We start from the raw sequence: 27,090 nt of genomic DNA, 5'->3' as shown, positions 1-27,090 counted from the left end.
TCCTACTATTTCAAACTGTTTAGTTTATATTGCAGCACTATCTGATTTGTTTGTTGAATTTAGTGAGGGTGGGGATATTTATGAACTTGCTATAAATGAAATGAAACAAAAGTTTAGAGATTTGTTGAAAAATCAGTATTGTTTAGAGATTGGATCCGCTCGGAAAGAAGAAACTTTGGAATTGCAGAAGCACAACCGGCGATAGATGAAGCTTATGAAGAAATGATAGCGGAACTTGCGGAGGATTCGACTTCGACCGGAAGTGGTGATGAACAAGCTTCTTTTCCACCACCACCAACGCAACCTCCTCCGAACCTTGAAGGATTTATGAGATTTGTTAGAGATAATACATAGAATAATATGTAACTTGTATTTTGGCACATCTTCCTTAGTTTTTTTTCCTTCTAATGGTGGTATTAGTACCTTGTTGTGCTCATTCCATTGGGGGAAGGATGACTAAGAAAGATATGCCATTTTTTGGTAATAAAATTTATTGCTTCTACCCATGAGCTTCTTTTCGCAATATTTCTTTGTCTATACTTAGAATTATTTATAAGCTACAATATATACATAATATACAATATATATACTACAAGAAAATATATAAGAGAATATATATACATAAGATACAATATAATATACTACAAGAAAATATATTATGCGAAAATATATACATAATATACAATATATATACTACAAGACAATATATTATGCGAATATATATACATAATATACAATATATATACTACAAGAAAATATATTATGCTACAATATATACATAATATACAATATATATACTACAAGAAAATATATAAGAGAATATATATACATAAGATACAATATAATATACTACAAGAAAATATATTATGCGAATATATATACATAATATACAATATATATACTACAAGAAAATATATTATGCTACAATATATACATAATATACAATATATATACTACAAGAAAATATATAAGAGAATATATATACATAAGATACAATATAATATACTACAAGAAAATATATTATGCGAAAATATATACATAATATACAATATATATACTACAAGAAAATATATTATGCGAACATATATACATAAGATACAATATATATACATAAGATACAATATATTATGCGAATATATATACATAAGATACAATATATATACTACAAGAAAATATATAAGAGAATATATATACATAAGATACAATATAATATACTACAAGAAAATATATTATGCATGACAATTTAGTGTTTTACTATTGTTTTGTTATTTTCTTTTTCGTCAAGCACTTTAATAATTAGATATACATATATACTACATATATATTTTTAATATAGCCATGATACTACAAGAAATTGCCTTAAAAAAAAAAAAGCCCGCTAGGCCCGCGAAGCCCACAAGCCCGGTCCGTTAAGCACAGGACCATGTGGGCTTAGGCCCGTCACGGGCCGGTTCCACCCATTGAGCCCACGAAGACCGGGACCGCCAGAGCCCAGGACCACGAAGCCCGGGACCGCGAGGCCCGGCCCGTTAGGCCCACTAAAGCCCGGGCCCGGGCCAAAATACAACATTAAAAAAAAGGAAAGAAAAAAAAAGTCAAAGTAATAGATATATTAAATTCTAAAACTTTAAAAGGTGAAGAAGAGGAGGACGCCTTCTGTTGGTTTAATATCTTTTTTGTTTTTCTTTTGCATTATGTAGGACATGAACTGCATGCTCTAACTAGGATATTTGTATTCTAGATCATAGAAAGAAACTACTTAATATCATTGAGGGCAAAGTATATAATTCTTAGCTATTTTTACTTAGTGCGCTCTAGCTATTACTCCTTTATTAGTTGCAACAATTAGCTTGTTAGCAGGCAGTGTTAGTATAAATTTTCAGGTTGTTGTTGTTGTTGTTGGGATGAATGAATTGTGCTCTCGTGTAACCAACTTAGTCATCAGTTTAATTAATTTTAAATTTATAATTGTATTCTGATGTCAATGAAGCTTTAGACTAAATTCTAAATCATATATTTCAGATTATTTTATATTCTTTTTATCTTGGGAAGTAGCTATCATATCTAATTTCTCAACCTAATCTTCATTTTTCCCGCGATTCTCCTCATTTTCATGACTATTTCAAATGGATAGCTGATGTAAGTCCCAGGTTAATAAGATTTAGTCTTTGTAGTTGTTCAAGGAAACTTCAATATAATATTCAAGTGTTTAAAAAATTTACGCATTGATGACTTGTTTAGAGGAAATTGAAGACCAATTAAAACAAATATTCATCTATAAATACGAAATGTTTTCTTGTTATGTTTGTCAAAAAAGAAAGATCATTTAAATTATTTCATAAGATATATAGTTAATTTATATAGCAGCAATGGCTCTCAATTCATTTGCATTAACCATTACTATAATGGCTGTGCTATCTTCAATAAGTCATGCATTTGATCCTAGTCCTTTGCAGGATATTTGTGTTGCTGTTGATGACACCAAAGCTGCTGGTAAAAATAATCAAAGTACTCTGAATGCCAAATTACAATCATGATCTTCACAGTGTTTTATTATGTTTTTTTGTACTTTAGCCTATCTCTTTTTGGTAGAAATGACACCAGCTAATCATTTCAGAAGGCCGCTATTTAGAAATTAGCTAGCATATCCCGAATTTCAGTTTTTTTAATTAAATTTTTCAGGACACAAAGTCCTAAAGTTAAAATTTTTAGGATAAAATAAGTACTGACTAATCCCTAAATAGCAGTCTTAAAATGGCTATTTGTATACTTCCCCCTCTTTTTATACCTTTCTTTTAATTAAAGTTTCTTTTTGCAGTTTATGTGAACGGAAAATTTTGCAAGGATCCAAAGCAGGTTGTGGCAAATGATTTTTTTAGATTAGGTCTAAACATACCTGGAAATTGTGACTTGATTTACAAGTCAATTCTGTGTATTGAGGCCTTAAAAACCTTCTTTTATCTCATCTCGATTTGCATGCGCGGTCCAGGCGTATATCCGGAACGCTTTTATGTGAAATTTGATAAAAATGCTAATTTTGCCTTTAAAATTGAATATAAGTTAACTTCGGTCAACATTTTCGGTAAACGGACCCCGACCCATAACTTGACGGTCCCGGAAGGTCCGTAAAAAAATACGGGGACTTGGGCATATGCCCGGAATTGAATTCCGAGGTCCCAAGTCCGAGAAACAAATTTTTGAAGAAAATTATATAACTGAAATTATAAGAGTTTTTGGAAACTTAAATGTGTTTGAATTTGATGGTATCGGGCCCGTATTTTAGTTTCGGAGCCCGGTACATGTCTTATATGGTATTTAAGTTGTGCCTATAAAATTTGGTAAGAAACGGACTTCATATGACGTGAGTCGGACCCTCGGTTGTGAAATTTGGAATTTAAGAGTTCTTTAGATTTTTCTTTGATTTTGATGCTAAATTTAAAGTTCTTAGGTGTTAGTTTGGCAATTTGATCGCACGAATAAGTCTGCATGATGTTTTTAGGGTTGTGTGCATGTTTGGTTTGGAGCCCCGAGGGCTCGAGTGAGTTTCGGATAGGGCACGAGATGTTTTTACTCTTAGGAATTTTGCTGTTCTACAGCTTCTGGTGTCTCAATATTTTGTTCTTCGCATTCGCAATACAGCTCACGCGAACGCGAAGCACAAGCTGGGTTGGGAAGGAATTTCTTCTACGCGAACGCGAGGCCTTGGTTGCGAATGCGGAGCACTGGGGGGTTTGCTCTTCGCGAACGCGACTTGCCACACGCGAACACGTAATGTAATGGAGGTGGCTGGGGGAACTTTGAGTTGTTCCTCGCAAACACGGTCCCAGGCCCGTGAACGCGATGGTCGGGGGGACAGACCATCGCGAACGCGAGCAACTCATAGCGAACACGTAGGCTCTTCTGGCCATAAGCTTCGCGAATGCGACAGACCCCTCGCGAACGTGAAGAAGATCTGTCCAGCGATTTAAAACAGAACCAGAACGGGAATTTAGCCATATTTTCATATCTTCTTCCCCAAAATCAGACTCTAGGCGATTTTTGAAGAGCAAATTCAACCCCAAATCATAGGTATGTGTTCTTGAACTCAATTCCTTCACTTTCCATCAACACCCATTAGATTTCTAGGCCAAATTGTTCTTCAATGGTAGAATTAGGGATTTTAGGTAGAATTAGGGCTTTTTGAATAATTGAAATTTAGACCTCGTTTTGGGGTCAAATTTTGAAACTAATTACATATTCGGGATCGTGGGTGAATGGGTGATCGAGTTTTGGTCCGAACCTCGAGTTTCGACCAAGCGGGTCCGAGGTCAATTTTTGACTTTTTAGGAAAATGATAGAAGACCTATAATTAAGCATTTGGTATGATTTATTTAGCATTTATTGATGTTGTTAAATTAATTTGGGCTAGATACAAGTAAATTAGAGGCAAATTCTAAAGGAAAAGCGGTGTTTGAGGCTTGAATTGACCGTGGAAGTTCGAGGTAAGTGTTTGGTCTAATCTTAGCTCGAAGGAATAGGTATTGTGCTTTATTTACTATGTGCTAGTGTAGTGTACGACGTATAGCTAGGTGTGGTGACGAGTATCTATACGTTGTGTCAAGCATGTCCGTGAGTCTTAAATTGTGATCGTTGTGTTTTCTTAATAAGTACTACATTTGCCTAAATTGTTGATTATCCATGTTGAGCAAGACGTATGATTATCTTCTTGGTATTGGTTTATTATTAAGCATTGGCTCCAGTTGAGGTTCAATTGTGAAGTTAGTTGTTGGTACAAGTTCGGTTATAGCAGATTCCCTTGCCGGGATATTGTTGTTGTTATTGTTTGGGGAGGAAAGAGAGATAAAGCATGAAGGGTGATGCCGTGCACATTCATATTTATGCATATGGTGAGGAAAGAGTGATAAAGCACGAAAGGTGATGTCGTGTACATTTTTGTTGATATTGATGCATATGGTTAGGAAGAGAGATAAAGCACGAAGGGTGATACCGTGCACATTTCTAATATTTACATGGTGAGGAAGAGAGATAAAGCACGAAGGGTGATGCCGTGCATATTTTCATTACTTGATTGCATTGGTGGGGATTGAGAGTAAAAGCACGAAGGGTGATGCCGTGCCCTTATTGCCTGTTTGTTATGATTTCTTTCTACTTTCTGTTCAATTACCTTAATTGTCTTATTCCACTATTACTGTGATTCATTATGTTGGTATTTCCCCAATAGCAAGTTACCTCTCCCCCGTTACTTTTGAATTATTTCTATTACGGTTATTCTGCTAGATACTGTTTAGCTGTAGGTTTTTTGTTTGTTGTGTTCTAGCCTCGTCACTACTTCGCCGAGGTTAGGCTCGACACTTACTCAGTACATGGGGTCGGTTGTACTGATACTACATCTGCACTCTTTTGTGCAGATCCCGGTACTGGAGCATACAGGCCTTAGCTAGGGGTTGCTGCCTTCAGTCCATCAGAGACCCGAGGTACTCCTGCAAGCGTCCGCAGGCCTTGGCGTCCCCTTCCTATCTATTTTCTTTTTGTTCTTTTATATTTCAGAGACAGACATCTATTTATTTTGTTCAAATCCTATTTGTAGTGTTCTTAGATAGTCCGTGAGATTGTGACACCAATTTTGGGTGATTTATATTTATGGGTTCGTATTGGTATTAGCTTAATCGTTAAATTTCGTTCTTCCGCATTATTATTTTCGCTGTTTATAATATGTTAGCTCTCAATTGTAAAGAAGTTAAAAATAAAAATGGTAAATTAATCGGAATAGTTGGCTTGCCTAACTTTCACTAGTAGGTGCCATCCGAGGGTGGGAAATCCGGGTCGAGATAAGTTGGTATCAGAGCTCTAGGTTGCTTAGGTCTCACAATTCATGGACAATCTTGGTAGAGTCTGAGGGATCGGTACAGAGATATCTGTGCTTATCCTTAGAGACTACAGAGTTAGGAACAGTTTCACTTCTATTTTCCTCTGTCGTGTGATTTGGTTTCTCAATGCTAATTGAACTTCTACTATATTCTTTTGCAGATGGCGAGAACGCGTTCTTCTTCATCCGTTGATCAGCAGCCCGAGTCCCCAGCGGCAGATCCTACGAGGGGCAGAGGCCGAGGCCGTGCTAGGGGCCGAGGGAGGGGCAAAGCTCAGCCCAGATCAACAACACCAGCGGCGGAGCCTCAGGTAGAGTTTGATGATTAGGTTACGGCCAAGACAGTTTCGGTGGGCCCAGCTCAGGTCCCAGAGGGGTTGATTGCTACCCTAGTACTCTAGGATGCTCTGGTCCATCTAGTAGGCCTTATGGAGAGTGTCACTCAGGTAGTCTTACTTCTTGTAGCACCAGCCGTCTCTCAGGCTGGGCGAGGAGCACAAACTCCCGCTACCTGCACTTTGGAGCAGATGGCTCCCCAGTTTCAGACTCCAGCAGCTCAGCCAGTTAGAGTAGTTCAGTCGAGTGTAGTAGCTCAGACTAGTGATGGAGCAGCTATGTCTGCCGATGCTTTGTGGAGATTGGATAGTTTCACCAAGCTGTTCACTACTACTTATGGTGGTACATCTTCAGAGGATCCCGAAGATTACTTAGATAGTTGTCATGAGGTTCTTCAGAACATGGGGATAGTAGAGACCAATAGGGTCGACTTTGCTGCTTTCCGTCTGTTAGGTTCCACCAAGAAGTGGTGGAGAGATTATTGTTTTTCCAGACAAGTTGGATTACCGGCTCTTACTTGGGACCAGTTCTCGCAGCTATTTCTCGAGAAGTTTCTTCCCATCACCCAGAGAGAGGAGTACCACAGGCGGTTCGAGCGTGTCTAGCAGGGTTCTATGACTGTCACCCAGTACGAGACGAGGTTTATAGATTTGGCTCGTCATGCTCTTCTGATACTCCCCACTGAGAGACAGAGAGGGAGGGTGAGGAGGTTTATTGAGGGAGTCGCTCAGCCTATTAGACTGTAGATGGCTAAGGAGACAGGTAGCGAGATTTCTTTTCGGGATGCGGCCAATGTGGCCATGTGGGTTGAGATGGTTTTAGCTCAGGGGAGAGGTCAGGGGTCTGATAAGAGGCTTCATCATTCTGGCAGATTCAGTGGTGCCTCGTTTGGAGGCAGAGATTCTTTTGGTAGAGGTCATCCTCCTAGGCACTTTCAGTCAGCACTTCAGGTTTCTCATGGTGCTCCAAGTGGCCATGGTTCTCATTTGTAGTATTCTGATCAGTTGCCTTACAATGCACCACCAACTCCTATCAGTGCACCTCCGCTCCAGAGTTTTCAAGGTGGTTATCCAGGCCATCATGGTCAGTTTCAGGGTTAGCAGTCTCAACAGCTGAAGTCTTGCTATACTTGCAGCGATATGAACCACATTGCTAAGTTTTGCCCTCTAGCCTCGAGCAGTTCTCAGCACCAGGGTTCTCATGCTATGGTTCCAGCACCGGGTTTTCCACTGCCCGCTCAACTAGCTAGAGGTAGGGGTAGAGGTGTTAGAGGTGTAGGTCAGGCCGCTAGAGGTGGAGGCCAGCCAACATGAGGTCGTCATAGGGATGCAGTTTAGAGTGGTGGGGCCCAACCCCGATATTATGCTATGCCAGGCAGACCTGAGGCTGAGGCCTCTGATACAGTTATCACAGGTACTGTTTTAGTGTGCAGTAGATATGCCTCAGTTCTATTTGATCCAGGGTCCACGTATTCTTATGTATCATCTTATTTTGCCCCTTATCCTCGTGATTCTGTAAATTGTGACTTGATTTACCTCGATTCCGAGTCAATTCTGTATTCTGAGGCCTTAAAACCTCCTTTAATCTTACCTCGATTTGCGTGTGCGGTCCGAGTGTATATCCGGAATGCTTTTATGTGAAAATTTGATAAAAATGCTAATTTTGCCTTTAAAATTGAATATAAGTTAACTTCGGTCAACATTTTCGGTAAACGGACCCCGACCCATAACTTGACGGTCCCGGAAGGTCCGTAAAAAATACGGGGACTTGGGCATATGCCCGGAATTGAATTCCGAGGTCCCAAGCCCGAGAAATGAATTTTTGAAGAAAATTATTTAATTGAAATTATAAGAGTTTTTGGAAACTTAAATGTGTTTGAATTTGATGGTATCGGGCCCGTATTTTGGTTCCGGAGCCCGGTACAGGTCTTATATGGTATTTAAGTTGTGCCTGTAAAATTTGGTAAGAAACGGACATCATATGACGTGAATCGGACCCTCGGTTGTGAAATTTGAAACTTAAGAGTTATTGAGATTTTTCTTTGATTTTGATGCTAAACTTGAAGTTCTAGGTGTTAGTTTGGCGATTTGATCGCACGAATAAGTCCGTATAATATTTTTAGGGTTGTGTGTATGTTTGGTTTGGAGCCCCGAGGGCTCGGATGAGTTTCTGATATGCCACAAGATGTTTTTACTCTTAGGAATTTTTTGGTTCTGCTGCTTCTGGTGTCTCAACATTTTGTTCTTCACGTTCGCAATACAGCTCAAGCGAACGTGAAACACAAGCTGGGATAGGGAGGAATTTATTCTATGCGAATGCGAGCCCTTGGTCGTGAACACATAGCACTAAGGGGGTTTGCTCTTCGCGAACGCGACTGGCCATACACGAACGCATAGTGTAATGGAGGTGGCTGGGGAAATCTTTGAGTTGTTCTTTGCGAAAGAAATCCTAGGCCCGCGAACACGATGGTCAGGAGGGACAGGCCATCACGAACGCGTAGGCTTTTCTGGCCATAAGCTTCGCGAATGCGACAGACTCCTTGCGAACGCGAAGAAGGTCTGTCCAGCGATTTAAAACAGAACTAGTGTGAGCACGTGATTTTTGTTTCGCGCGACAATCGCTCCAAAAGAAATAAAAAAAATAACAATTGGTCCTGCTGTACAATTTTTGGATTTTTACATGGCACTTTGTTAATTATTTATGATTTTTGCCCATTTTATTTTATTAAAACAAAATACAAAAAAAATGTATGTGTCATGCATAATTTGAACCGTAATCCGGTTGTTAAATAGAAAATCATAAATATGCATCTTTGTCCGTGATTTTGTTTTTGTTTGATTTTACCTGTCTTAAAATATTTTAATGTGTGTGCAAATAATTGTATTAAGTGTTTATTTAATTTTAATTTGATTTACTTAGGTTTTGTTTTTTAAAATAAAGAAGAAAATAAAATAATAATAAAAAAAAATCTTTTTCGGACTTGGGCCAATTTTAAACAAATTGGCCCAAACAAACTCAGCCCAAAAACCAGGCTTGCCCGGTCCGTGACCTGCCTACCCCTAGCCATCCAAACGACACCGTTTAATCCAGTATGATCTGGGCCGTTGATCTCAGATTGATCAACGGCCAAGATCTCACACCCCATAACCCACTAATGAACCCGACCCGTTCCACCCGAACCAACCTTGACCCCTACTAAGCCAAACGACACCGTTCCACTTAAGCCCTCAGATCCAGACCGTAGATCTAGATTGATCTAACGGTTGAGATCAAGCCATCCACCCCGTATATAAACCCTTCCCCCTTCACCCCGCGCCCTAATCCAAACCCCCCTGCCTTAGGTCGTCTTCACCAGACCCCAGCCCCTCCAAACCCTAGCCGCCCCTGCATACCTTCGCCATGAAAGTCGGCGGCATGGACGCCGGTGACCCTACCCTTAACACCATAGATGCTCCTCACCGTCCTAAAACCAAATCCACCAACCACACACCTCGAATCCCATCCCACCTTCTCGAAATTCATACCAGGCAGTCCCTGGACCCCCCTCGTAACAAAACCATGCTTGGTTTGGTCCGAATCTGACCAGGGAAGCATGAATCCCAGATCTAATCTTTGAAACCTTAGGGTTCCTTGTCACTGGTCCGTATCTCGTTTAAACCAAAAGATTAAGGTCTAATGGACCTTAATCGAAGTGTTTCTCATCTGAGAAACACTTCGATTAAAGTCCGTTCAGCCTTAAGAAAGGTCTGTCCGAATCCGAGTTAAGGCTTTTGATTTTTCGAGATTTGAGGTGAGTTTTGCTTTTCTTTTCTTATTTCTGTTAGTCCATGTTCGTTTAAAAGGTCTGTTCAGGTTTTGTTTTAATCTGTGTTTTGAGTTTTATCAACTGTTCCTGTCCACTTTGCCTGAACCTCTGTTGTTTGATTGAGTCCTTCTTCTAATTGTTCTGATAATGTGTATGTATGTATTTGTTGTGCAATTAATTGAATTTCAAATGTGAACTGACCAACTGATTCCTCCCATGTAATTTTGCTTAGTCAGTACAATTCGAATCATGTGTTCGATACTGTTAAATGTCTGATTTTGGTCTCGATTGTATGAGTTATAACTAGTATAGTCGAGTCGACATATGTCGTCAATTAGTTTCAGTTGTCCAAACAATAACAAATCGATTTGCTTCTGTTAAACATTGCCTGAATCAATTAAGAACTAAGTTTGTTTACTTATAGTTGTTAATTTGAATCAGAAATATAAAAGGAATATTTGTTTAAGTTCTGAATTGGAGGGCATGTGCACTTGTGCACAACATGTGCCCTTGTGCACCACAGGTGCATTTGTGCACAGCCTATGCCCTGCATAAGGGCTTTTGAATAAAATAGTTGACAGCACATGCTGTCAGATCACATTCTGCTGCCCATACACTGCTTTAGTTTCAGAAATAATAAACCTTACTAAAAAATAAGTTTGCCAGAGAGTGTGATAGGGGTTCTAATACTTAAATAGCTAAGTGGAACTGAAAAGAAGATGGCACATGGGAGGGGTATCTGATTAGTCTATCAGGCTGTAAAAGGGGTGATGTTAAGGCTTATAAAAAGGAGGCACATTGAGAGACATAGGGAAGGAGGGAGATAGAGATACAGACACACAGGGAATTGTTAACACAGAGAGAGAGGGGATTGGGATTGAACATTTGAGAGCTGAAGTTCTGGGAAAGAGATACACACATACAGAAAGAGAGATACACATAAAACACTGAGATTGAATATTGAGAGTTTTGAGTTCTGAAAAACAGAAAACTGGAAAAGATTTCTTTTGATAACTCAAGTATAGTTTCAAAACTGAAGATTGACATTTGGATTTTGGAAAGAAAGGAGATAGGGAGAGGGATATACAGAAAGCAGAAACTGTTTTCTTCTTCCTGCTGTTTGTTCGATTCCCAGCTTGTTCAACCCGTTCAGTCAGTTCTGTTTTTCTTTCAAGTGTCAGCTGAGTTTATGGTTTGGTTTGCATTGGTTGATTCTCTTGGAATTGGTTTGTCTGAATTCTGATTCTACTCCCCTGGCTTTGTTGCTGTCATTTTGCTGCCTCTTTCTTCGTCTATAATTGCATCTTGCATTGGAATTTGTCCTGCTGTTGTTCATCTGTTACAGCTGGTGTTTCATTTACATTGCTGCTCAACTGACTCCCCTGCTTATTTCATTGTGAGCATCTCCTCAGGTACACATTTCGAATTTGTCTGATGTAACTGATGTCGCAGTGAAAGATTGAATCGAAAGATCTGAAGGGATTATAATCATCTGTTGCTTCGCTTACAAATTTTATAACTACTGTCAAGCTGTGTAAATTTTAGTGTGTTAGTCTAGTAGAGAACATATTAGTAAGTTTGTACTTAATTAAAGTTTATGTTGATCTGAAACTGCGGTATTTGATTCGTTTAGTAGCATACAGGACGTAAATACAACTCATGGAATGTGAAACTATTTAGTACGATTGTTAAAATTAAACTCACCCTTTCAGCATGCTTTGAATAGATAGGGGCAAATGGCTGTTAAATCTAGCCAAATATAATACAGTTTTGAATCACCTAGTTTCTATTTCTTGAGGCAGTTTATAGGACTAGTTTTGAACATCATCGGTAACATCCTTTAATAAGGAATTCTATCAGTCCTGTTTAAATAAGTTAATTTAGATCCAACTTAAGGATGTTTGTTCGGATTAAGTGTTGTATTTCGTTAGCTCATATGTGATTTTTTTCAAATTAAAGCATTATTTCATGAAATTTAATATTTACTCCACTTTGTAAGTAATTAATCAGAAATTAATAAGAGTCCGGTTTAGGCCAAAGCATATACTTCAATTAGCATACATTTTCTTTCTTCTATTTCTGGGAACAAACACATTAGAAATGTAGTCGCTTTAGGATATCCTGTAAAAAAATAATGAGACGAGCCTCGCCAAATAAAAATGCAAATTGCGAGGCCCTCAACAACTAATCATAATATTTAGAATTCAGGCTAGGCCGTTTAGTGAATTTCATGGCCTTCCCCAAGAATTATAACACGTTAGACTCTTTAGGCACGGTTTAATTAAATAACAGTCTTAAACTCGGGTGCACATTGATGTGACCCAAATCCAAATCTCAACGGAGTCAAGATGTGTCGACGACCATGGGTGCATTGATTGTGACGTGGTTCGAGATGCATTTCCACGACGTTGCAATTCTATAAAAAAATAAAAAAATGATAATAATAAAAGCGGTTTAAACTTAATAAAAGCACGTAAGTCATAACATGTATTTAAATCAGATATTTAGCCATTATAACAATTTAAGCGATCGTTCTAGAACCACGGGATTCGAGGGTGCCTAACACCTTCCCTCGGGTCAACAGAATTCCTTACTTAGAATTTCTGGTTCGCAGACTTCATTTGGAAAAGTCGAAAATTTCCTCGATTTGGGATTCAAGATAAACCGGTGACTTGGGACACCAAAAGCCAAACCTTTCCCAAGTGGCGACTCTGAATAAAAATAAATAATCCCATTTCGAATATTGTCACTTAAATTGGCAAAACTCCCCTCGCGCATTTAACCCTTCGGGGCGGGGCACGCAAAAAGGAGGTGTGACAGCTCTGGCGACTCTGCTGGGGAATATTTACCCAGAACCACTGGTTCAGGGTTCAAGAATTCGAGCTTAGAATAATTGTTATATTTGGCTTTATTATCTGATCTTTATTACATGTTTTGCATAACGTGCTAAATGTTGTCTTTTACCGCTCTGATATTATCTGAACTGTATATAAACTGTGCCGAAACCCTTCTCTTCTTACCTCCGAGGAGAAGCTCGCTGGTCGAGACTCCCTATTCTGTTAGTGTCAATACCTGAAATAAGAAAGAGGCCGGACAAGTTACAAAGCCGGACGATCTCGCGGGTCCCCGGTACGTAGCCCCCTCCTCGACTCGAGTTGTCCGCTCGGGTACACAGTCTAGAACATATACCCAGGTTATAAACCTAGTATAACGAAACTTCATGCCGGATCCCTAGTAGGAACGCTTATTTGCATCATGTTGCATTTGACTTAGGGGACTCAACACAGGGGTTGGGTCCGTCTAGGACAGACAACCTGAAATGAAAAGACCATCCTGCTGCATCCTATTTGTTTTGCGCATTTATTTGCTTCAGTTCCGCATGCTGACCGGTTTTTAAAAAATATAAAAGGAAAAAATAGCAGCGTAGGGAGATAATTACTTCTTTTGGAAAAACCAATGTCCGAGTAGTGTCGAAACCTCGCCGGAATTCCTTCTAAAATATATATAAAAAAGAGATTGTCTTCTAGTTTGATTTTAAAAAAAAAATAATAATATAATTTTTTTTTATCATTTTCAAAATCAAAAAAAGAGAAGGTATTTATTTAAAGGTTAAAAAAAATGGAAAATTCATAATTCAAAAAAATGTTATTTCTTTCGTAGTACCCTTTTATAAAATCAGACTAATAGTCCAAATATTTCCTAAAAAAAATATATTTTTTCTTTAGTCTTTATCTCTTTTCAAAAATATAATAAAAAAAATATTCTCGTTTTCTAGGTTTATTTGATTTTCTCTATTCACGATTCCCGAACTACGCCGGTTTGATTCTCACCGGATGTGAGATACGTAGGCAACCCTCGTCGGGTTCAACCCCCGTTTTTGCTAAAATAGCCAAAATCAATGAATAAAAAAAAATGTGTTTCAAACTTTAAAAAAGAGTCGTAAATAAATCAGGTGATGTTGTTTTGTCATAAATAGCCGAATGTTCCCGAAAGGAACGCCGGAAGGTTGACTTTGCATAAACGGCCACCTTTGAGTCATTTTTTAAAAAGGTTTGGCCCAATTGACCCACACAGCCTTAAAATCCTTGTCACCGAGGCGTTGAAAGGCCGTGTTGGCAACATTGAGTTTTCTAATTCGAAAAATGATAAAAAGAGTCATAAATAAATCGGGTGATGCTGTTTTGTCATAAATAGCCTAATATTCCCGAAAGGGACGCCGGAAGGTTGACTTTGCATAAATAGCCACCTTTGGGTCTTGTTTAGTATTTTGTCCAGTTGACCCACACGGCCTTAAAATCTTCGTCCTCAAAGTGTTTAAAGGCCGTGTTCAAAACTTGGTCCCTTTTGTAAAATATTTTTTTTGAGTCAAAATCATTTTTGTTGAAATCACCTTAATAAATGTGCAGGATGAGCACGATGCAAAATGAACATTTTTCAATAATGACCAAAATCCCTGTCAAATTACGGCTATGGTGGAATGATCTAGGCGCTGAAGGACAAAATGAGGTCAAGAAATATCTGAAAGGTCTCGTGGGTTTGTTGGAAATCCAGCCTCGGGGAGATATCATAAGAGCTTTGGTTACCTATTGGGACCCGGCGCACAATGTTTTACATTTCTCTGATTTTGAACTCACCCCGACTTTGGAAGAAATGGCCGGATACATCGGGAATGCTGAACTTCCTTTAAGGAAAAAATACTTGGTCGCCCCAAGAGTTGTCACGGTACATCGGTTCCTAGATTCATTGAAAATACCCAGAACGGTCCACAACCCGGATCTGGCAGTCAGATTTTGTACTCCATGCTTCATATATGATAGGTACGGTCATGAGGGGGGATTTAATAATCCAATCAACAAACTGTGCAGCAAAGGTGTTCGTCATAAGTGGGACAAACACAGACGGATAGCGTTCATGATGATGTTCCTAGGCTTTCTGGTATTTCCAAGGAAAGACGGAAACATTGATTTGAAGATATCCGGGGTCATCAGCACTTTACTCACGCAAAGTGACAGTACTCTCGCACCTATGGTGGTATCTGACATCTTTCGAGCTCTTACAGCTTGTAAAGCTAGGGGAAATTTCTTCGAAGGTTGTAACTTGCTCCTACAAATATGGATGACCGAGCACCTCTGCCATCATTCCGAGATTTTGAGCCATGGTTCCCCGGAAAAGACTTGCATAGAAGAATCTTACACGAGAACCAAAGAGATCAGTTTTCCCAAAGGAGTCATGGCATGGACCTCGTTCTTTCAAACTCTTACTGCTAGCCAAATACAATGGACGCTAGGATGGTTGCCTGTTGATGAGATCCTATATATGTCGGCAGCTAAAACTTATTTCTTACTGATGGGGCTTAAGAGCATTCAGCCTTACGCACCCTGCCGAGTTTTGAGACAGTTCGGAAGACGCCAGACAGTACCTCATGAGGAAGATCTTAGCACTCAAGCAATTGAGATAAGTCCTAACGGACAATTCCCAGAAGCAAAGATTCGCCAAATCTGGAGTGAGTGTCAATATTTGAAATCAGATACTTGCGTGCGGGATCGAGCCAAAGGAGAGACAGCGCCAGGTTACCTTGCATGGTATAGAAGGGAATTTGAGCATGAAAGGCCGGCTAAGAGACCCCACATCCGGAATTTCACCGAATCATCGCAAAGGCAGTGGGATTGGTTAGAAAAGGAAAGAGGCTATTGCGCCGAAATCAGAATGTTAAAGCAACAAGTAGAAGGCTTGAAATATGAGCACAACGTGCAAGCTGCTACCAATCTGGGAGAGCGGAACAGGTTAATTCAGGAAAACGAAATGCTCAGAGCCCATATCAAACAGATAAGGGTGGATGCAGATAAACAGCCAAGGCGTCGATCAGACGAGCAACTGATAAAAAGGTTAAAAAGTGAAATCAGGGAATGGCAAGATGGTTTGGAGAAATCTGAAAACGTCATAGCGGAGCTCAGGGCACAGTGGGATACAAGAACAGATAAGCATCGTCGATACCTGAATCAATTGGAAGGCGACCACGAGAAAACTGTTGCTAAAATAAAGAGAGAGATGGCTGCACTTGAGATCAAAGCAGTTAATCAGGCCAAGGATTTCCAAATTGAGAGCAGATACTGGTACGACTCAATAGCCCAGATGAAGTTGGAAGTACGGCGACTGAAGCATCAGCATATACAGGATGCTCAAGTCTTCAAGATATGCAGCGATCAGATAAAACGCCTACTCGTAGAGAAGAAGCAAACCAGAGATAGGATCAAGGCCATTGCCCATGCCATCACCAGACGATGTCTACGATGTGAGAACATGTCCAGCGTTACCGTCCTCTCGGCAGTGATGGGTTATGTCAAGCAGACTATGCACGAGCTGGAGCAACTTGAGAGGGATCTCACGCCTAGGACCGCGGCGAGGCCGAACGATGCCCCGCGGACACCAATTTTCAAAACCATAATGCACTCATAAGTCAAGTCTGTATCTTAGCATCTTCTGCCTGTTTTTCCCATCAGGGTGATTTTTAATCTATTTTGAGTCTAGGTTTATTTTCAAAGTTTGCTCTTGCTTTTGCAAAATGTAGTTTGTAATAGACCATTTCAACAATAAAGAGGTTGCTTCTTTTACGCTCATTTGTGTTTTTCGAACTACGTAATGATCTGATTCACGTAGGCATCATGATACGTAGGCAATCCTCATCGGATCCGGTCGCATTTCTTTTACTGCGAAATAAAAAAAAACATAAAAGAAAAACAAAAAAAAAAGAGAAGAAAAAGAAAAAAAAGAAAAAAGGGGGAAAAACTAATAAGAGTAAAAATGCCGGAATGACGCATGCTCTCGTAGCAAACATATAGTAATCCACTTAACTATATAGGTGCATCATGCCCAACGTGAGATTAACTATCTGTTATTTGCTGCAAATTAACCGTGCGTTTGTCGTTGAGTACTCCAGGGTTTTTGAAAAGACGGTTGGTTTGGTGAAAGTCTGGCCTCGCACTCATACTTCACGAGGTCAAGAAGAAGTGTTCAACTACCTGTTGTTAGGACCAGAAGCAGTACTCACACTTACTTCACCAGGTCAAAAGGAAGTGTGGAAATGTCTTCAGAAATTCCATTGCAAACAATCCCTGTTTCCGAGGAGAGCTCGATCTCAGCCGTCCTCACACTTGAATCCGCAACTGCGGAGGAAAATAGAATCCTACGGCTCCGCATGTTGGAAATGCTGGACGATTGGAATAATGGGAAAGAGCCGCCAAGTGTCATCCCCGGATTCCCTGAATTATTCTCCAGGTCAAGTGGGACTTCTAATGTCCCCATAAATTATCCTGCTACCCCATTCGGGTACCCAGCCACCTCAGCCTTCTCTGCTGGATCGCCTTCTGAACCTCATCCCCGAATGTCAGCCACCGATGCAAGCATGAACATCTTTACTGCATCGCCTTGCCCGATTACGGCACAGCCTGCCATGTGCAAACCAAGCTTTGACTCATCCTCTTTTACATTCCGAGCACCATCGTTCTCAATGGAACCAACTAGGTTCGCTACCAGCACTAACCCTCTACCGCCTCAGTGCGAGCTTGCACCCGGGCAAGATCAGAACCCCAGAATTGCAGAACAAAATGAGATTGCCAAGAGAATGAGAAGCCTTGAACAAAGTTTGAAGAATATGCAAGGATTGAGCGGACAGAAGTGCGTCTCTTACGCCGACCTATGCATGTTCCCTCACGTGCACCTGCCAGCGGGTTTCAAGACCCCAAAGTTCGAGAAATACGATGGGCACGGTGACCCCATTGCACATCTTAAGAAATACTGCAACCAATTGCGGGGAGCCGGCGGAAAAGAAGAACTGTTAATGGCATATTTTGGGGAAAGTCTAGTAGGGATAGCCTCGGAATGGTATATGGACCAGGAAATGTCCCGATGGCATATATGGGATGATCTCGCCAGAGATTTTGTGAAACAATTCCAGTATAACATCGACATTGCGCCCGATCGAAATTCTCTGTCGAATTTGAAGAAGAAACCGTCAGAAAGCTTCAGAGAATATGCTATTAAGTGGCACGAACAGGCGTCAAGAGTGAAGCCTCCCATGGATGAAGTGGAAATGGTCACTATTTTTCTCCAGGCTCAAGAGTCTGACTATTTCCAAAACATGATGTCAGCCATGGGTAAGCCATTCGCGGAAGCGATCAAGATTGGAGAGATGGTAGAAAATGGTCTGAAAACAGGTAGGATTCTGAGTCAAGCAGCCATAAGGGCAACCTCCCAGGCCGTCCAAAGCGGTCCCGGAGGAATGACAAGAGGGAAGAAGAAAGAAGAAACGACTATGGCAGCCTCGGAAGCAAGGGAGTATCATCATCCCAGGCCCCGTTTTCCGGAAAGAACACCACAACACTACTACCCCCACTCAAATTTGGCCTATGCTCATCAACCTTATATGGTCATGAATGCCCAACCTTATGCCCATCCACCACAACAAGCCAACCGAGGCCCAGCTCCACCTCCCAGAAATCAGCCTCCTTACCGCAACCACTATAACCCACAACCCCCGCAGAATAACTTCCGCCCTCAAGATCCACCTCGACGGCGGACTTTCACGCCCATCGGTGAACAATACTCTACTTTGTTCCCGAAGCTAGTCCAATTGGGTTTCTTGCAACCAATCCCTCAAACAAGGTAAAACCCGACGTCACCTTCTTACAAAGCTGGAGTTAGATGCGCCTATAATTCAGGGGCCGAGGGACATGACACAAATGACTGCTGGTCGTTGAAAAGAGTGGTCGAAAACTTGATAGAGCAAGGGAAAATAGTGCTAAGGGACGAGGAGATCCCGAATGTAACTAACAATCCATTACCTGCTCACCATAATGGGCCGCTGATCGGAATGATTTGTGAAGACAAAGAGTTCGACCCTGCTCTAAAAGCCATAATTGCCATTGTCGACACGGGAAAGAGGCCCGAAATAGACCAGAAACCAGAAAAAGGGGAGGAGGCCAAAGCTATAAAGAAAGTGCCTGAAAAGAAGGTGGAGAAGAAAGTGGTACCGGTAAAGGATGGAGTTCTTTACATACCACGGGGTCGAGCTGAGAAGACGCAGAACTTCGCAATCAAAAAGATAAAACCTATGTACGTGCCAAAAGGGGCCTATGTGGTCCGGGGGACGATTCAACCACCTCGGCTGAATGAGCCAGTAGTTATCGGACGCGTGCCACAAAAGCCAATGACCAACCCGTCCACATTGCCGTGGAATTATCAAAAGACTCTGGTAATGTACAAAGGTAAAGAGGTCATGGGAGAACTTCCAGAAAATACTTTCATTGGAAGGTATTCAAATACCCAAGAACTGAACAACGCCACACAAAGGCGTTTCCCGCCAAAGAAGCCCGTGAGTGTTGAAGAAGCGGAAGTGTTCTTCCAACAAATGAAAATGCCGGATTACGAAGTGATAGATCAACTGCGCAAGTACCCCGAGCAAGTGTCCATGCTATCATTGTTAATGAGCTCGACCGAGCATCAAAAGATCTTACTGAAGACCCTGAATGAAGCATATGTGCCAGTTGAAACCTCGGTGGAACAATTAGAGCGGATGACAGAAAGATTCTTCGCCGTCAACCAAATCTCTTTCAGCAAGAACGATCTACCCCCGGAAGGAGCAGCACACAACAAGGCTTTGCACCTAACAGTTAAATGCGAAGACTATTATGTCAAGCGGGTAATGTTGGATGGGGGCTCAGGCGTTGACATTTGCCCGCTCTCCACGCTACAAAGAATGGAAATTGGGACCGGAAGAATCCGACCCAACAATGTCTGCATAAGGGCTTTCGACGGCATCAAGAGGGATACCGTGGGAGAAATAGACCTGTTGTTGGTCATAGGACCAGTCGAATTTCAAGTAACCTTCCAGGTGCTCGACATGGATACATCCTACAATTTTCTCCTTGGCAGACCTTGGATCCATGCGGCAGGAGCTGTGCCTTCCACTCTTTACCAGATGGTGAAGTTTGAGTACGAAGACCGAGAGATCGTGGTCCATGGGGAAGATAAGCATGCTATCTATCGGGACCCATCGATCCCATATCTGGAACCAAGAGAAGGGAGCGAACATACGGTCTATCAAGCTTTTGAGATTGTACTGGCAGAGCAGAACGAAGAGGGAATACCCTGCCCCCAGCCTTTCTTGTCTAACGCCTCGGTTATGGTGGCCAAAGAGATGATCCGGCACGGATTTAGGCCAGGGAAGGGGCTTGGACGAACCCTTCAGGGAATAACAGAACCCATTACCTTGCTAGTCACCAAGAAACCTTTTGGACTAGGTTTCAAACCTACTCCAGCAGACGAAGAGTGGGCAAAGAAAAGGAAAAATGAGGGTTGGAAGTTACCTCGACCACTGCCGGATTTATATGCAACTTTCATCAGGCCAAGGTACGCTGAAGAAGAAGATGATGAGGTCTTCACAGTTGAGGAAATCAAGGAGATATGTGGGGCGATGAGAGAGATGCTCTACGAGGTCCACATGGTTCAACCAGGTGAAGGCACAAGCATTGCTGAGATGATGTACATGGGGCCGAACGCCAAACTTCAAAACTGGGAGGCTACGCCATTCCCAACTAGACGGAAGTCCGGGTAGACCTGTCCTACCACCTTTCCTGTGTCACAAGTTATCTCCAGGACATAACTTGAACGTTTTCTTCCTTTCCATGGTTGTTTTGTATTCCTGAGTTGTAAACATTGTTGTCCTCCAACTTTCCAAAGAAAATAAAAAAAAAATCATCATCATTGCTTTCCCATTCTTTCTTTTATTCTGATTTTGTTATTTTTCCTTTTATATTTCTTTTCAGTTATAATAATGCGGCTTTAAATATGACATGCTTGCGGACTTCACGCCCAGATCACAATGAGCTATTTAACTGCGAATTAATGAACCCAGAATCAGAGTATGATGCAGAAGAGGCTTTTAGGGAAATGAACCAAGAGTTGGAATATTTTGAGAATAAACCTAAGCCAAATCTGAATGACACCGAACCGGTTAATTTAGGAACTCCTGAAGAAATCCGGGAAACCAAAATAAGCATTCACACGGACAAGAAAACGCGAGAGGCGATAATTCAACTTCTTTTTGAATTTAAAGACGTATTTGCTTGGTCATATGATGACATGCCGGGTCTAGGGGTTGATCTAGTGTTTCATAAATTGCCGATTCATCCTGACTGTCCTCCAGTTCAACAAAAGCAACGAAAGTTCAAAACTGAGGTCAGTGACAAGATCAAGGAAGAGATCACCAAACAACTGAAAACGGGAGTGATTCGGGTAGTCCAGTATACAACCTGGTTGGCAAATGTGGTTCCAGTACCGAAAAAGGACGGTAAAACTCGGGTATGTGTAGATTACCGAGATCTGAATAGAGAAAGTCCTAAAGACAATTTCCCACTACCCAACATCCACATCCTCGTTGATAATTGCGCCAAACACGAGATACAGTCTTTCGTAGATTGTTACGCTGGGTATCATCAGGTATTGATGGATGAAGAGGACGCCGAGAAAACTGCCTTCACCACGCCTTGGGGCACCTACTGTTATCGGGTCATGCCATTTGGTTTGAAGAATGCTGGGGCTACTTACATGAAGGCCATGACTGCCATTTTTCATGACATGATGCATCAGGAAATAGAGGTATACGTGGATGACGTGATAGTCAAGTCCAGGATGCAGGATAATCACATCCAAAACTTGAGGAAATTCTTCGAGAGACTAAAGAAATATGACTTGAAGCTAAACCCAACCAAGTGTGCTTTCGGAGTTCCGTCGGGCAAACTTTTGGGCTTCATCGTAAGCAGGAGAGGTATCGAGCTAGATCCAACTAAGATAAAATCCATCAGAGATCTGCCTCCCCCGATAACTAAGAAGGACGTAATGAGTCTGTTGGGCAGGTTGAACTACATCAGTCAGTTTATTGCCCAGCTGACAAGCACGTGTGAGCCCATATTCAAGTTGTTAAGGAAAGATGCGGCGATTAAATGGACAACTGAGTGTCAAGAAGCCTTTGATTAAGTCAAAGAATACCTTTCGAATCCCCCGGTCTTGGTCCCTCCAGAACCAGGGAGGCCACTTTTCTTGTATCTAACAGTCTTGGAGAACTCTTTCGGTTGCGTCCTCGGGCAACACGACATAACCGGGAAAAAGGAGCAAGCAATCTACTACTTGATAAAGAAATTCACCGGATACAAGGCCAAATACACTATGCTGGAAAGGACATGCTGCGCTCTCACATGGGTTGCTCAAAAGCTGAGACATTATCTCCAAGCCCACACTACTTTCCTCATAAGCAGGCTGGATCCTTTAAAATATATATTTCAGAAACCGATGCCTACTGGAAGACTGGCCAGTGGCAGATCTTACTTACTGAATTCGACATAGTCTATGTCACTCGCACGGCAATGAAAGCCCAGGCGCTAGCAGATCATTTGGCCGAAAATCCGGTCGATGAGGAATACCAGCCATTGCGTACCTACTTTCCAGATGAAGAGGTAAGTACTGTAGAAGTGGTCTCAGAGGACGCTCATGTTTGGAAGATGTTCTTTGATGGAGCCGTGAATGCCAAAGGTGTAGGGATTGGGGAAATTTTGATCTCGCCTTCTGGTCAGCATTATCCCGCCACAGCTAGATTGCGTTTCTTTTGCACAAATAATACAGCTGAGTATGAAGCCTGCATCATGGGCATGCATATGGCGATCGATCAGGATGTCGAAGACTTACTGATTATGGGAGATTCTGACCTGATTATCCGGCGAGCTCAAGGCGAATGGGAAACTCGGGATGTCAAACTTATCCCTTACCGACAGCATGTGGAGGACCTTAGCAAGCGCTTTACATCAATAGAGTTCAGGTATATCCCGAGGTGTCACAATGAACTGGCAGATGCACTTGCTACTTTGGCTTCAATGCTACCCAACCCGGGCAACGCCCACGTCGATCCTTTGGAAATCCAAATCAAGGAAAGACACGGTTACTGCAGTGTAATCGAGGCGGGATCAAATACGCAGCCTTGGTACCATGACATCAAGAGGTTCCTGAAGACGCAAGAATACCCCGAGCACGCTACTGGAGATCAAAATAGGACCATTAGGCGACATGCAAGTGGTTTCTTTCTGAGCGGTGAATTGTTATATAAGAGGACCCCGGACCTCAATCTCCTAAGATGTGTCGATATCGAGGAAGCAAGAAAGATCATGCACGAAGTACACGCAGGTGTGTGCGGACCTCACATGAACGGGTATGTCTTAGCGAAGAAAATCCTTCGAGCAGGTTATTACTGGATGACCATGGAAAAGGATTGCTTTAGCTTCGTTCGGAAGTGTCATCAGTGTCAGGTGCACGGTGATTTGATTCATGCACCTCCCACGGAGCTGCATCCCATGTCTGCACCTTGGCCATTTGTCGCTTGGGGGATGGACGTCATTGGACCAATTGAACCAAAGGCTTCGAATGGACACAGGTTTATACTGGTTGCCATAGACTACTTCACAAAATTGGTAGAGGCCGTCACTCTCAAGTCGGTCACTAAAAAAGATGTAGTGGATTTTGTACACTCAAATCTTATCTGTCGTTTCGGTATTCCTGCGACTATCATTACAGATAACGCAGCAAACTTGAACAGTCACTTGATGGGAGATGTATGCGAGCAATTCAAAATAACGCATAGGAATTCTACTCCTTATCGGCCAAAGGCCAACGGCGCTGTAGAAGCGACAAACAAAAATATCAAGAAAATTTTAAGGAAAACCATCCAAAGTTCCCGACAGTGGCATGAGCAGTTACCATTTGCATTGTTGGGGTACCGCACCACGGTACGCACATCAATAGGAGCGACTCCTTATCTTTTGGTTTATGGGACCGAGGCTGTAATACCGGCAGAGGTAGAAATTCCTTCGCTTCGAACCATTGTCGAAGCGGAAATCGAAGACAGCGAGTGGGTCAAGACTCGGCTATAGCAATTGACTTTGATTGATGAAAAGCGAATGGCCGCGGTTTGTCACGGACAGTTGTACCAACGAAGAATGGCCCGTGCTTACAACAAGAAAGTCCGGCCCAGGAATTTCGAAGTAGGTCAGTTGGTACTGAGGCATATTCTGCCGCATCATGAGGAAGCCAAAGGGAAGTTTGCTCCAAATTGGAAAGGCCCATACATCATAAGGAAGATATTGCCAAGAGGAGCGTTGTAGTTAGGTGATATCGAAGGAAATGACCCCGACACAGCAGTAAATGCAGATGCAGTCAAGTGATACTACGTCTAAATCATACCCCAGTGGTCCTGACACATTTGAAAATGACAAAGGTCTTATTCCCCACTACTCCCAAACACTACCCAATTCTCTCTACAAACCTTTGAGCCGCTTAAAAAAAAAAACATTGATTGAGGCCTGAACTACATTTGACTTGATTCCGAAAGGATACGTAGGCAGCCTATCCCTGAGGTTCAGTCACACCAACAATAAAATCCCATTCGCCCTGAAATTGGGGCACGTCGAGCGGTTGAGAAGTTAGTATCATATACCTCTCTTTACCAAGCACAAGCCTTCAAATCAATTACCAAAGATAGTGGGGAACCAATAAGCGTCACAAATGGAGACCGACACATGCTGAATTGAGAGAGATAAAAAGAGAGAGTCTCGTCGGTGAAAACCTTCGGGCACCACGAGGCGACGGGAGTAGAGAAACGAAAATGAGAGAGCTTGTTTAGTAAAAACTCACAAAGAGTGCTATCAAGCGATGACAGGAAGAGAAATGAGAGAGGTCAACCAGCGAAAACCCGCAAAGGGCGCTGTTGGCCGAAAAGAATGACTCCACCCCCAAAGAGGTCTCGGCAAAGTTTCACCAGTTTGGAATCACAGATTCGTTCTGGTTCAGGGAAACGCGAGTTCATGAAAGGTCAGGCGTCCAGGCCAAAGAGCATGTCATGTCATTTAAAGCCAGCGTTATCTTCCTCAGATAAGTCTTTTTCGTCCCGAAAGGGACATTCCTTTCCTGAAATTGTTTTCTCCTTTCTTTGTTTCTCTTCGAATCCTTTTTATGTTTTAACCCCAAGTTCAGGATACACCGGAAAGGGCAGGTGGCAGGTTTGTTTTCACGAAATTCCGTTTCATGAAGGAAAACACCCCGTTTCATCGGTACGTCTGTCCAAACTTGATAAATCATGATATTTGATGGCGTTCAAAGTAAAGAGGAAAAAGAGAAATCTCTCCCAGCAAGTCCACCTTCGGACGAATCCCCACAGAGTCTCCCTCTGTACAATCCTCCCACAGAGTCTCCCCAATATAAAAATAAAAATAATAATAAAAAAAATCCCGTTGGAATTTCCCCAGCACATCCCCAGCGAGTCCCTTTGTAAAAATTCCCCAACAAGCTTACCCCAACAAATCCTGGAAAACCCGTTTTGAAACAAATATCCAGCATGCTCCATTGTACAAAAATCCACACAAAGAATCCACTTTGTAAATATTCCCCCACAGAGCTTCCTTTTGTACAAACCCCCACAGAATACCTCCAATAAAACCCCCGTTGAGAACCTCCAAGCAAAACGGGACACAAAAAAAGAGAAAAGAAAAAGAGCCTTACGGGGCAAATCTTCACAGAATCTGGAAATGCAAGCCTGAGCAGTCTAAAAGGTTCCGACATATGAATCAAATCAATGACGGGACTTCGCAACAGAAATGAAGACGCAACAAAGCAACCGGGAACGATCGAGGTCACCAAACCGACCGTCATTTCCGAACTAACAATTGTTCTTTGTCTGAAAAGTTCAAACAGGTTTAACCCAAGACAACCGTGCAAGAAGCAGGTGTCGCCCAAAGAAGAAGGTACACGGGTGCAAGAAACATTTTGGGCAATAAGGAATTCACTCGAAAGGTAAGTTTCCACGAAACTCCCTTTTATCTTTTACTAAAACAAGAAAATTCAAAAAAAAAGAGAAGTCAATTGTTGTCCTCGAATTTTGTTCCCAGCCATCAGCATTAGGGTTTTAAACCCTAAACAGAATTTTTTTCCGTTCAGCCAGCATTAGGGTTTTAAACCCTAAACTGAGCTTTTCCATGCAATCAACATTAAGGTTTTAAACCCTAAACTGAATTTTTCCTTTAATCAGCATTAGGGTTTTAAACCCTAAACTGAATTTTTCCTTTAATCAGCATTAGGGTTTTAAACCCTAAACTGAATATTTCCTTTTAGTCAGCATTAGGGTTTTAAACCCTAAACTGAACTCTTTTCCCTTCAGCCAGCATTAGGGTTTTAAACCCTAAACTGAGCTTTTCCATGCAATCAGCATTAGGGTTTTAAACCATAAACTGAACCTTTTTTTCCATTCAGCCAGCATTAGGGTTTTAAACCCTAAACTGAGCTTTTCCATGCAATCAGCATTAGGGTTTTAAATCCTAAACTGAATTTTTCCTTTTAGTCAGCATTAGGGTTTTAAACCCTAAACTGAACTCTTTTCCCTTCAGCCAGCATTAGGGTTTTAAACCCTAAACTGAGCTTTTTCATGCAATCAGCATTAGGGTTTTAAACCCTAAACTGAACTTTTTTCCATTCATCCAGCATTAGAGTTTTAAACCCTAAACTGAGCTTTTCCATGCAATCAGCATTAGGGTTTTAAACCCTAAACTGAATTTTTCCTTTTAGTCAGCATTAGGGTTTTAAACCCTAAACTGAACTCTTTTCCCTTCAGCCAGCATTAGGGTTTTAAACCCTAAACTGAGCTTTTCCATGCAATCAGCATTAGGGTTTTAAACCCTAAACTGAACTTTTTTCCTTTAGCCAGCATTAGGGTTTTAAACCCTAAACTGAGCTTTTCCATGCAATCAGCATTAGGGTTTTAAACCCTAAACTGAATTTTTCCTTTAGTCAGCATTAGGGTTTTAAACCCTAAACTGAACTTTTTTCCATTCAGCCAGCATTAGGGTTTTAAACCCTAAACTGAGCTTTTTCATGCAATCAACATTAGGGTTTTAAACCCTAAACTGAACTTTTTCCATTCAGCCAGCATTAGGGTTTTAAACCCTAAACTGAGCTTTTCCATGCAATCAGCATTAGGGTTTTAAACCCTTAA

General features: G+C 41.5%; 1 pseudogene; it reads left to right on the top strand.

Moving 5' to 3' along the window:
* The first annotated feature begins 2,369 nt into the window (after window positions 1–2,369).
* The window catches only part of LOC107767957 (germin-like protein subfamily 1 member 13), a 92,452-nt pseudogene continuing 67,731 nt past the window's right edge, over window positions 2,370–27,090 (top strand).

This window comes from Nicotiana tabacum, chromosome 7 (assembly GCF_000715075.1).
Source record: "Nicotiana tabacum cultivar K326 chromosome 7, ASM71507v2, whole genome shotgun sequence".
In the NCBI taxonomy this organism is placed as follows: domain Eukaryota; kingdom Viridiplantae; phylum Streptophyta; class Magnoliopsida; order Solanales; family Solanaceae; genus Nicotiana; species Nicotiana tabacum.
Note: the sequence above shows the minus strand (reverse complement) of the source record. Positions and strands in the feature narration are given on the sequence as shown.